General features: G+C 36.3%; 1 protein-coding gene across 16 annotated transcripts in view; it reads left to right on the plus strand.

The window, feature by feature from the left end:
• The window catches only part of DLGAP1 (DLG associated protein 1), a 401,209-nt gene that overhangs the window by 149,402 nt on the left and 238,015 nt on the right, over positions 1-13,792 (plus strand). The window lies entirely within an intron of this gene.

Raw genomic sequence — 13,792 nt, forward strand, 5'->3', positions numbered from 1 at the left:
TTACCACATGGCAGACTTAAAGATACATGCACTAGAAACAGGGAGAGTTTTTATGTCTTTTTTAAAGGGTGGTCATTCTGCCTATGATTTGATATTATTTTAAATGTAACACTTAGAACTATATTAGACTCACTAAAGTTCAGCGACATGCAATTTAATTGTAATGTTAAATTCATATGTTAATCATATGATTGGTTATGGGTATTTTAGTTTAGTTAGGTATGATGCTGTACTTCAATTTGTAAATTTCTCTGAGTGGGGCATGAATTTAAGAAACATTTTACATCTTGCATGAAATATTTTACATCACAGGAATACTCTTTGTGTCACTCTAGAGTGATATTTTTTCATTGTTTTCCATTAGTGCAAAAAATTTCAATAGATACCTCACTTAAAGAATGTAATTTCTTACAATTAGAATGCTATCTAATCATCCAGCAGCTTTATATTTTAGTAAATGTATTTTAAGAGAGGAAAGAAGCAAAGTGTTGAAACATTTCCATAGCCATTAAATGTATCCATGATGATTTATTATATGTGGGATATATATAGATAGGTAGAGATAGAGATATGATTCTGCATGTTATATATGTAATTTACATATGTATTTATACATTGCAAATATGTATTTCTAAGGTACATACACATTACAAAAAGTAGGACTTGGAACCAGTGTGTATCTTCTGACAATGTGAAATAGATCAGTTCTGCTAACTTCGCCTCATTTTGGCCTTCTGTAGAACTCTGAAACTTTATTGAAAAGGTGACATAAGGTTTCCAATGGTGTGATTTTTCCAAGTTGGATTTTTACCTTAGGAATTGTTTTTTCACACTAATACATTTGCTTATCATTTACATATATTTATATGCATTTTCATATACACAAAAAAACCCCACCCTATCCGCTCAGCTTCCAGTATCTTGGGTAAAAACAAACATTATGTCATTGAAGAAGGTATTTTGATTAGTGATACATTTATTGGAAGAACAAAGTGTGGTCCGCTTATTTTCCTCAGGAATATATTGACAATATCATTTAAGAGTGACTCAATGGCCCTTGTGGGTCCCTTCCAATCCAGACTATTATGTGATTCTGCGAATATAACACTACTCTTTTGTTTTGAATTTTGTTCAAGGGAACTACAGACAGAATTTAAAGATGCCATTAAATCAAGACATGTTTATCATCAGGGAGAAGATGACTAGGCTTTGAAAAATTCAGATAACGAGAATCTATATGAAATGTGTTAGGGACATGGATGAAATTGGACTTTAATGAGACTAAACAAAAGGAATATAATTGATCTTCTACAGTGAGAATGTATTGAAGCAATTTAAACCTTGAGGTCCTCTTGTCTTAGTGGGAGACAGGATAGCGGATGTTTTGTGTGATCTAATTATGCAGAAGTCTCAGGCTCTGCAAAATATTATTACTTAGGGGGAAAGGACACAAGACAAAGAGAACAAATTACCAGTTAAAAGATATGATGATCTTTGATGCAGTACAAGGGGAAGCATAAGGTATTTTACTAATAATCCTGGTGTGAAAGTAACAGCCTTAATGTGAAAAGTTAGAAAATTGCCTCAGGTAAAATACACTGAGAAGGCAGAAGAGCTTGGATGAGGCAAAGATACTGCAAACAAATATAAAGAAAAAAAGAGATTTCTAGTGCAAATTGAAAAAAAAAATTATTATGGCTTGTTTGAGGTATTTTGAAGAAAAATTCAAGCAGGACTTATTACAGCATAACAGCAATTCCCTGAGCAGTTACAGACAGCCTACAAATCAGACAAAAGAAACTAAACTGACTGTGAGATGGACAAGTGATTTGTCTGTCTATTAGATTAAACAAGACATTTCAATCAATATTCAAATTTTATATATTCCTACTTCCTTTTCTACTTATGGGAAAACCAAACTTCAAAATTGGAGATAGGGACAACTCTTTTAAGTATTTTTACATCCAGAACAAGTTGGAAGGCCGGGGAATATCCATAATGTTTCGGCATACTGAAATCTCCTGGAAAATTATTAGCTTTAAGTATCTTAGTGACTACGAAAATTTCCTAAGTCTGATAAACCATCAGTGTAGGCATAATGGAAAATGGAGATACAGAACCACAGAATCACAGAATAGCTCTGGCTGAGCAGAACCTTAAAGATCCTTAAGCTCCAGCACCTATTATAAATGTGAAGAAAAGATAAGAACTGCACATAGAGAGATGCTGGGATACAGAGTTGAATATTGAATCAAAAGCTTCATTACTGTTAAAAGTAAGGAAAAAATTAACATTCATTCATTAACAACTAAAAACTATAGAGGCTTATCTTTGAGTAATAAAAAATTGTCATGAATTTGCTTATATAAATAAAATATGTAAGTTAGAGGAAAAAAAAGAAAAAATAAAGAGAAAGGTCAATATTTGATATAGCTAAGGAAACAGACTTTCTGTGTCAGTCTGAAAAAAATGTCCCTTCATCACAGCTAGCAGAAATAGAAGATAATTCCCCACATCTGTAATCAATTTTGTATCAGAATTTATTTCAGACATGGATCTTTCATCTCCTGCTATTTACACTTGGTATCATCTAGATATTTATTGACTGAATTATAGACAATGTACAGTACTTCTTCCTATGAAATCTAGACTAACCCTTCTTTTAAGTGGAAGATAGGCTATTGGTGCAAGAAATTGACCCAACTTGCCAGAAGACTCTATTTACTACAGTTCACCTTAACTTCTGTAAATATAGAGAAATTTTGTAACATTCAGATCTTTTTTTTTTTTTAACAGTCTTTAAAGCATTACTACATCGCACTAGCAGGATTTAAACAGAATCATAAAAAATTGTCCTTATTTATGCTTTAATACAAACAATGTCAAGGTACTAAACAAAATCTTTTTCTTTTTTTTTTTAATTGGTTTTTATTTAAAATATTCATTTATCTATTTCAAGGTATTTTAATAAGAAAGTAACAGGTTAATAAACTCACATGAACCGCCTCAGGAAAGGAGAGATGTAGCAACTTCAAGACACCATTGTGTGATTCCCAGACCACATCCCATCGCCTTGATAAATATGACAATGTAGAAAATAAATGAAGAACTGAGGCCAAATTCTTAAGCATCTCGGTCTTTTTTATTTATTCTCCCTCTTCCTGTTAATCCAATGGAATGCTAAGTGATCCTTTAATTTTAAAATACCCACCCTTCTGACTTTCTTTTCCTCGAGTGAAAGTCCCAGCCAAAATAGAGATGCATGTAAAAGCACGACTGCTGAGTGACATCCCTGAGGCAAGGACAGGGTTAGAGGTAGACCATTCCCATTCTTGTAAGGTCTCTCAGAAGAGGTCATCCCTAGCTCAGGAAATACTAGAATTATTCAACCTTTTTATGCTTTTCTATACTTTTCTTTAGGCATATACTGCCACTCTAGTTTATGCCAGTGGCTCAATGAGCCTTTGAATTCACTCAGAATTGCTATTTTTGGACATGCAACTACTGGAAGTAGATGCCTGTAAGAAGCTTTTATGGTTGGACAAAAAGTAATGACACCATTAACTCTGAGAAATGGAATAGTTCTTGTATTGCTGTCATTCTCTTCCAGTAAAAAATTTCAAGTTGAGCACAGTGGGAAATCCGATTTACTCCCATGATATCAAATCATATTCCTGAAATAATTCAGCACTTTTAGAAACAAACCAACATGTGGAACTGGCACTGGTTTTTAGGCTGATACAGGGAGAGATGCCTTTCTTTGGTTTGCATTGCTCATCACAAGTAGACACAGGCACAAGGATAAATACCTCACCATCTCCTGATGGCCTCTTGGAATCAGGGACTGCACATCTATGCTCACACTGGAAAGGTTATAGGAAGCACATTTGTCCTCCTTATATGGTCTTCCTTTTTATTTTTATATCATTATAAGAAATACATCAAAAACATAATAAAAAATATGATTTAGATAATCCTCTTAGTTCAGGGTTGCAGGGATGAAACCAGCACTGTGCAAAATAAAAAGATATATTTGTTCTTACTGGATAATGGAAGTGTGACCAAGGTACCTTAGTCTCTTCTGCTTCATTGGGTAAAACAAAATTATGGTCTCCTGAAAGCTTTATTTTATATGAAACTCCACCATATTACTTTAAACTTTGTTACAATCTCTTTTATTTCTGTTGTATAGTTTCTACTTACCTTTCATTTCCCTGCCTTTCATTGCCAGCCCTTTTAGCTACAGCCTGCATGATGCAGACACAATGTAAAAAAGCTGTCTAATTACTTGGGGAAGGGACAGTATAGTGGTGGATCACAGCTGGGCCGTGGCAAAGAATTCTAGTATGCAGGGCTTGTATGCTTGAGAGAAACCACAATCGTTTTTGGATGCAGGGACTGTGTTCTCAAGACTGAAGGAAAAGAAACCAATATTTTAACAAAGCATCATTCATCAAGAATTAAACGTATAAACATGCATATTATTGAAGCTTTCTGAATTGTCTTTGCTCTTAAAGCAGTAATTTATCTGAGCATGTTGGTGATGTTTAAGTAGGCTAGAAATTTCATCATACCGTTGCTGTTTTAGAAATGAGGAGAAATATTTCAGTGTTGCAAAATCAGCGCAGATACTTTGTGCCTTATTTTTATAAGCTGCCCAAGAAGTTATTTGAACAACTAAAATTCCAATCTTACAAATCCTGGAAATCAGGACAATTTCAAGGTGTGGAAGAAAATATAAAATCATCAAAAGTGAAGTATGGAAATAGCTCAGAAATTGGTGAAGTGATAAATACTGAGGAGGGCAATTTGCTTAAAAATTTTGGGTGAATTTGTACATAAAGTATGTATGCCATTCTGTATGTGTGTCCTGTATCTATATAAACAAATATTTCGCTTAAGAATTAGGCAGTACAAGAATAAAGGAACATAAAATGGGGATGTGATCCCATAAATAAAAATTTTTAAAAGGTGTTTGAGGGCATGGTACATTACCAACTGTAACAGGATCCTGCAGGTGGCAGGTTAAGGCACTATTCAGGTCTTATTTACTAATACATGAAGGCCACCTCTCTGTTCCAAACATGGCCACTCCAGGACATACTTGGTTAAAGTGTTCATGCTTGAAGAAATTGTTGAAAATTGGAGAGACTCTGAGAATTGAAAAGTCTCAAATTAGACTAAAAATAATGACTGATTTGATTCAGTATTGGGGGAGAGGGTGGAGTCAGAAAACTTTCCTCTCCTTTCCAATATTTTGTTGTGGAAGGCAACAAAATATTGACCTTCTGAGACTCAAAAGTATGACAGAAAAGATCTAGTACGTGGAAATTAAACCTCAAAATGGGAGCAAAGTGCATATTTTTAAACAGAAGTAAATACACATTGGAACAATTTACCAAGTACAGTTGTGGATTCTTGTAACTTAAAAGATTTCATTTTGAATTAAGTCTAGGATTGCTGAAGCAATTTAGGGAATTAGATACTCAAACATCCTTGAAATGTACTCGTTAAATTCTCCAAGATCTCTTGGGTTCCTCTAGAAATGCAGCAGTGGCATCTGATTCAGAAGTGGGACTTGATGGAAGGCACTGTGTAGTATCAGACAGTTTCTGTAATGTTGCCCAGCAGGTTAGACTGCACTGTCCCAGTGGCCTCTTTTATTTGCAGTCATTGTGTTTGTTTATTTGTATGTAAGAACAGCAAAAAAACGTGTTCTAATCTAATAAGAACTACTTGAGATTGCTGTTGAAGTACTGGCATCCTATCTGTTTAATAAGATGACTGTGATTCACTAGTGTTGCAGTAGAATGTTATTTCACCTCCTTCTGCTGCTTGTAGGGAAAAGATTGAAAGACTAGGCCTGTGTGCAGAGATGGCATGGACATGGCAGCTAAGGAGCTGCTCTGTGTCTGTTGGGCTTTCAGCAAATGATTTTATTGCCAAAGCAGAAATGGTCAGTCATGTTTCAAGACCTGCTCCATGATCTGAGTGCGTTGAACAGAGCTCCTGAAATACGACTAGGTAGACATATTAGCTGAGCATTTCTTGGTTTTCTGTAGTATTGTCTATATAAAGAATTCACTTCAGACCTTTGTCTCTCACCAGGAAAACTTGGATCTTAGATGAGTGTGTCTGGCTGGCTCAATTTTACCTTTGTGAGAGTTACATTGAATTAGAGGCTGTATCAACGTGTTAAGCACCCAGTCATACACCAGTACAAGCAGTAATTTTGCTGTCACTGGGCACTGCAGCCCTGATAGTTGAAATTATCTATTTTCTTTCCTTACAATGCTTCACTTCCCAGGGTCTGCATGGCTGGGATATGTCTGTCCTCTAAACTGGATCTGTTATCAGTACAAGTATTACTTGCAAGCCAATTTTCTAGTATTACTTTTAAGATACATTATCTGAAATGGGATGGTTGCAGAGAGCAAAGTAAAGCTCACCCATGAGTGAGGAAGAGCACTGTATTCCTTGAATCAGAGCTGAATTCTGTTCTGAGTTTTGTTTACTCACAAAACTGAGTTTTATGAGACTCCAGAAATCCAAATTCCATTTGATAAATACTATCTAAATACAGAGTTGTAACCTAGAGTATTAAAAGGGTTTTGAGGCTTTTTCTTTATTCTAGTTTTTTAACAACATGGAAACAATTAATGTAGAAAAATAAGTAGTCTGCTTATGCTCATTAACACTTAATGAAATTAAAACTTGCATGTCCTTCTTAACATTTTTTTTAAACTTACATTTTGTTTTATAAGAAAACAGGCCTATGTAAGCCCAGTGTTACAAACTCAGAATAAAAATGGATACAATTTGTATAACAGTGGATTGAATTGAATATAAAATGAAAAGATAAATGTTTACGTGGTGGTTGATATTTCATAGATAGTTTGGAAATCTGTTTATCCAAGACATCCATAAGACAACAGGGTTATAATACTGTTCAGGCTGTATCAGTATATAAAATCTATTTGTCACTTTTACAAAATATATATTATTACCAGAATACAAATCATACAATTGAGATTGCTGCATTTCTCATCCTTATCATATAGATCTCCCATGTGATCTATCAAGTCCAACATGAGGTTAAAGCAGTGTGTACTTTAGACAAATTACTGATGGCAGCTGCTGTGTTTCTTCTTTGCACAACTTATCAAAATTCAAAATAAACAGAATTTATTGTGATATCCAATGAGGGAAGAAAAATTATAATTAAGCCAATTTTAAAATACATTACATTTTGAAGATCAATATTCTAGGCAGGTACTTGAGGTGAAGGTGCCCAGTGTCCAAGAACTGTATTCTTTTTTGTTAGTGAGTGAGAAAATGAAATTTCAATGTTAGAAGATTGGGATTTTTAGCTTCTGTAAGTGAGCAAGTATTAATGTAGTATAAGTGATCTAAAAAGTTATATATGTCCTTGTTAACATCAATAGCTTCATAATGCAGCTATTCAAATGATATACTCTAATTGCTTCTCTGCCTCAGAGAAGTTTCATGCTTTCCTATAAGGCTGTTATGATTTTCTCTTCAGAGCACTGCACGAAAATGCCCTCTGGTCTGGAGAGTGCACTGCTTTCTGATGGGTACACCTTGTTAAAGTTAGGTTTTTACCATTGTAAAAATTGAGTTACATGTCTTCCTGATAAACTAAGTTCACTTATTGATTTGGCCAAATGAGTTTGAGAAATGCTTGCACAGAATGTATTTGTTATATTCCATTTCTTTACATTATATGATATATGCATGTTTATGCATATATGCATAACTAGTTTCTCCAAACATTTTGTAAATATAACAAATAAATGTAATTTTTCTTTCTATCTGTTACATTTGAAAATGTAACTCAGAAAGTATGTTCAAGGAGATGAGGCAACATAGCTGTTCCAGGAGGTACAAAATGGACTGATTAGGTCAAAACATATTTTCTTTCATATACAATGTGGAATCTGTCCAAAAGGCAGAACTGAAGGCAGTCAGTATGATATCAAGAAAGATGTATCACCACTGGCTTGAAATGAGACTTGAATTATAGAGCTTCTTAGATCTAAGATCAGAAGCAATCCCATGTAAGAGGGATATCTAAGCAACTTTGTAGGGAATGCAGGTATTTTAATTCACAGAAAGTAAGCAGGATGTGATACTAAACACAGCACTTCTGTGCAGATGCCATTGGAACAATGTAGAATCTTTCTTAGTGTAAATTTGTAACAAGGATGAACTTTGTCCTGCAGCAAAATTTCTGATCTGGCTTTGACTCTTTGATATTTGCTGACACCAGTCAGATTTCTTTCAGTGTCATGACAAGAGTTAGTGCCTTAGAGCAACAGTAAGGAAAGAAGTCTGTGGTGTGGGGAAAGCATGATGCACCAGATGTAACAGGGCATGCATAGTTTCAGGAATAACTCTCTTATTTTAGAGAGTGTCTCGTTTAGGTTTAGACAAATTAATACCTTGAGACTGTTTTGATAGAAAATTGATCTCTTGTCAAGATGTCAATAGCCTGAGTATCTGAGAAAACAGAAAATAATTGCTGCATCCTGATAATTTTCTATTACAAGAATTTATTCATCCTGAACTGCCTGACCACTGTAGCATTCAACAACATGGTGAGTTTTTTATTTTCAATTACTGTTCTTTACTTCACATGATACTATATAAGATTGTGTGCATGTAGTGTATCCTCTCTGTGTAATTGGTTGGCTGTCAGGGAACAAGAAAAAAAATCAATAATACCAATAATTTTTAGCTCTTAAATTCTGAACTAAATGTTTCTTATGTTAAGCATGTGTCATTATATATACAACTCTGTAAGGGTATTTTATATTGATTGCATTTACTTTCTCAGTGGTTTCCTTATATTTAAAGAAATTGATCATAGGACCATAGCGTTATTTAGGCTTCATAAGGTCATTGAGTCCAGCTATTAACCCAGCACTAGCAAGCAGGTCCACCTCTAAACCATGTCCCTGAGTCCTGCATCCACACACCTTTTAAAAACCTCCAGCACTGGGGACTCAACCACTTCTCCAGGAGCCTGTATTAATGCTTGACAATCCCTTCTGTGAAGAAGTTGTTCCTATTATCCAGTCTGAACTTCCCCTGGTACTTGAGGCAATTTTGTCTGGTCATGTTGCGTGTAACATAGGAGAAGAGACTAAGTCTTACCTCATTACAACCTCCTTTCAAGTACTTAGAAAGAGCAAGGAGGTCTGCCCTCCACCTCCTTTTTTCCAGGCTAAATTCCTCCAGCTCCCTCAGCTGCTCCTCATAGGACTTGTGCTCCAGACCCTTCACCAGCTCTGTTGCCCTTCCCTGGATATGCTCCTTCTTGTAGTGAGTGGATCACAAGTGCTGAGTACAGGAGTATGATCCCCTCCCTAGCCCTGCTGGCCACACCATTTCTGATATAATCCAGGATTCTTGGCCACCTGGAGACACATTGCCTTATGTTCAGCTGCTGTTGACCAGTACCCCCAGGTCCTTTTCCATCTTTCCAGCTGCCCTGCCCCAAGCCTGTAGTGTTGCATGGGATGGTTGTGACCCAAGTACTGGATTCAGTACTTGGCCTTGTTGAACCTCATGCAATTGGCCTTAGCCCATCTATCCAGCAAGTCCAGATCCCTCTGCAGAGCCCTCCTGTCCTCCAGCAGATCAGATCTCACCTAACTGAGACTGCAAACTAACTGATCTCCGAACTAACCGAGGGTGCACTCATTCACCTTGTTCAGATCATTGATGAGGATATTAAACAGGACTGGCTCCAACACAGAACACTGGAGAACAACCTATTCTCTTCCTCCCAAAGCTCTGCCACTTAGGGCTGGAGTTCCTCCACCTGGGTGCATCTCCCACAGGGGTGCTGAGAGCAGGGCACAGCCCTGCAGCTGGCACTGGGATGGCAGCCTGGTCTCACCAGGGCTCCATCTGGGCAGCTGCACTAGCCCTTCCTGTGTGCCCTTCCTGACTGATTATTTTCTGAAAACACATACCTGGCATAAATTGAATTATCTGGTTTCAGCTTAGATTAAGTACTTGATTTGTAATTAAAATCCAAAAATGTAAAAGAAATTGAGAATGACAAATGCAGTTTATTGAATCAACTGCTTTCCTGTTCTGCCTCCAATGCAGTTCCATTTGATTTACTAATTATATGCAAACTATCATTATGCTGTGGTTCTTCATAACAATTTTGGTTTTTCAGCAGAGATCCTTCTTGGTTTGAATGACTGAAATGGATTGTATCATTACAGTTACTGATAATTTGTATTGCTACACAGTTTATCAGACTGTTCATTTCACATATGTTTGAGAAATAAAAACCTATTTATTTTCTGTGAGGAAATCATTAATAAATTTAAAGCTTTGTTTTTTACCAAGATATGATATGGTATCTTTTTTACCTTTTCAAAATGCCTTTTGCTGAACATCTAGAACTCTGTGCAAAAGGAGGAAAAATTTCTGACTTTGAAGTATTACTAGTGTTGATTACCATTCTAAATGCATAATATTATCTTATGGTCTTACTCATAGCTATAGCAGTTCTAAAACAAGGCAAGATATATGAGGCATGAATGATGTGTTTGCTTCTTACAGGGAAACAGAATGCAAATTTCTGACATATTATTCAAACTTGAATTATTTACATATCAAATATTCTGGCAAATCCTGATTAAACTTAGATGAATTCTCTTAATCTCTTCAACAGTTTGCCCTTTGGTAAAAATGGGACTTCCATATACAGGACTGAATAAATATTATTTAGATCCCTAAATCTCTGTATCTATATTGATATATATTTATTTTTTTAATAATCAAAAAATCTTATTATAGCTAGGAAAACAAGGTATTATTTTGGTGCAGAACTTGTTTAATTGATTAATTATAAAATTCACCTTAACACAATAAAAAACTGGATTCAGATAATCTTTGTAGTTCAGTGTTGCAAGTGTGAATCTTGCACTGTGCAAAATAAAAAGATAGACTTACCCTTACAGAATGGTGAAAGTCTGACCAAGGTGTATTAGTAATGTCTTCCAACACATTGGTAAATAATTATACACTTCCAAGTGTAAGGAGGGATGTGAGGGTCCTGAAAATGGACGGATGTCCAAAGGGACATGTACTGTTCATGGCAATTTTAGAGGGACAAGAGGTGTCTCAGTAAGGCAATTTTGTTGAAGGTGGCAAAGCTTGAGTGATCAGTGTCTCTTTGTTCTAAGACTGGAATATGCAGTGTTTGAAATACCTCTGGGAAATGGGAAAACTTACAGGCTACTAACAGCCTTTAATTGCTCACACTGATGCCATTAAATCCAGATGTTTGACAGGTCTCAATTAATGCAGTGTTTCTGCTATTGCTGATTTCCATCGGCATGCTTGTCTCTCATGCTGTAATGTGGACTCATGGTTGAGGAAGTAATTTATTTGATAAAACCAAAGAAAAGTTGCTCTACAGGGAGTGGGTTTCTCTGGGAAATCTACTGCTGAGCACCTGCCATCATCACTTAGCCCTCAAATAGATTATGTCAATGCTAATGTTTCAATTTTTGATTTCAGGTGTGATAGCTGACCTTCTGCTTGGGGCATAATGTACAGGCTGGCAGAGATGTGTACTCACTAAGAAGGGTGTTAACTCAGAAATTATTTTTCTTTGGATAGCCGAGGATGATCTATTTATCTAAGCATGAATGAGTATTAAATTGGTCTAGAATGCAATCTATAAATGTTATTGCTTGCTATCGCATATTGCTATTTATGTCACAATTTAAATTACATGCCACCAAGAAATTGTAGTGATGGCTGTATAATAACAACATCAATAAATACTTTTCTTCAATATATATAATATTGTATTATCCTATAAATTAAATATGATGGCACTTAAAATGTGATGGCACTACCTATTGCAACAATTCTGAAATGACAATTTAATATCAGTCACAAGTTTGTTTTCCTGCCTTATAGATCTCTTTAATAACTTTCATGATTTAGTTTTCATTCTCAGTTCTCATTCCCAAATGCTTTCCACAAGTGGCATTAATCAGGGTGGAAAGGAAAAGTGCATCTCACCCAAGGTAGCCCATCCAAACTTAGTGGTTTAATCTGGGGTCTGTCTTAGGCTGTGGAAATATCATCAAAAAAGAATATTTTTGACCAAATCCCTAAATGGTGAGGACAGGTTACCCTACTCTCACTTCTAGATGTGCCACTCTCTCCAGCTCTAGAGGAATCACTGGCATAGGGCTGAGATCAGGTGATTAATTTTTAACTTTTTTTTTTTTTTAATGAATGGGTGTATTTTAAATTACTGTTATTCAATTGCAAACTGCTTTTTTGTAAAGCAGAAATAAAAACCTTTGGCTAAGCACAGAACTTATTTTTGGTTGTGTGTGGCTTTCCAATATGACTTACAATATGTAATATTTTTATATACATATTGTTGAATTAATAAAGAACTACAACAGCACACAAATCCACCTGAAAGCAATTTGTCTTAGTAGGAGAAATTTGTCTTTCATTCCCTTTGGTTGTTCTCAAAACACAGTATCTCAAAACACAGTATCATTGTTTTACTCTGTGAATATTTTTTGGAGTAGAAATATCAGGAATACTAAATTTTTCCACAGTTGATCTGTCACGAACCACCAGTGCAAGTGGGGATCGTGATGGTTCGTTTTACCGATCTCAGAGTGCAAAAACAACACAGAAGGGGATTTTCAGTATCAATCAAAACAAATGCACCTTTTATTGAGTGCCCACAGCAAATGCGATAGAAGGATTAGAAAGGAGATAAAGGATAGAGAGAGAGAGAAAAAGAGGAGGGGGAATAGTTACCAATGGACGGGTGAAATCCTTGTGGTCCGGCCAATAGATCCATCTTGTCACATCAGCGAGAATCTCAAAGTCTCTGGTTAACTCAGGGGTCTTTTATAGTATGTAGAGGGAGCAGGTACAGGACAGTAGGACAGTGGAGAATAAGTCTGTTGAGAACAAGTACAGACAGTCCAGTTCCAAACAGGACAAATCAGTTCCAGCAGCGAGCAGGACCCATTGTTTTGGGACTGGTTACCATGGGAAATCAGTCTTAGTCCAGTGAACACATCTGCAGGTAACACTTGCCAGACATCCCCCTTCAGTCAGGCCAGTGCCCCTGGGTTAGAATTTTAATGGTCTCAGTCTCAGTCCTTGCAGGGGGCTTCAATCTCCATCCTTGATGGCGGTCATGAGGCAGATGAAGGATCTTCTGTTGGGGATCACCAAAGTTCTCTAAAGCAAGTGGTATATGGCCAAGAGGTGGGGAAATTTATGGGTTATTGTGATGAGTGGTGATCGTGAAGCAGGTGTAAGCGTATAGAGCAAGCCGCTTATTGCCAGTCTCTGCTTGAAGCAGTGTACCGTGACAGCACAGAACCACACCTGCAAACAATCACTTGGCAAGCATCCACCTCAACCAAGACAGAACTCCAGTCAGGGTCATCAGGGTCTTAGTCTCTGTCCTTGTGATGATTATGAGACAGATGAGGGAAACTTCAGACTGTCTCTTACACAGTCATATTTCTCCAAAGTTTTTTTAACCCATGTAAAGTAATATAAGGTTTGTACTGTAATATGTGGTGCACATTTGCAATCCCTGGTTTGTGATGTTAAACGACAGCATTTAGAAAGTATTCGTGTATCTTCTTTCTCCTCCTTGTGGTTTAAAAAAGGAGTTTTTCTTCATTGAGGTACCTCCCCAGTGTGTGTTTTTCCGCTTTTGATAGCAGGAAAGTGTTTGGTAGGT

This window comes from Taeniopygia guttata, chromosome 2 (genome assembly GCF_048771995.1).
Source record: "Taeniopygia guttata chromosome 2, bTaeGut7.mat, whole genome shotgun sequence".
Taxonomy (NCBI): domain Eukaryota; kingdom Metazoa; phylum Chordata; class Aves; order Passeriformes; family Estrildidae; genus Taeniopygia; species Taeniopygia guttata.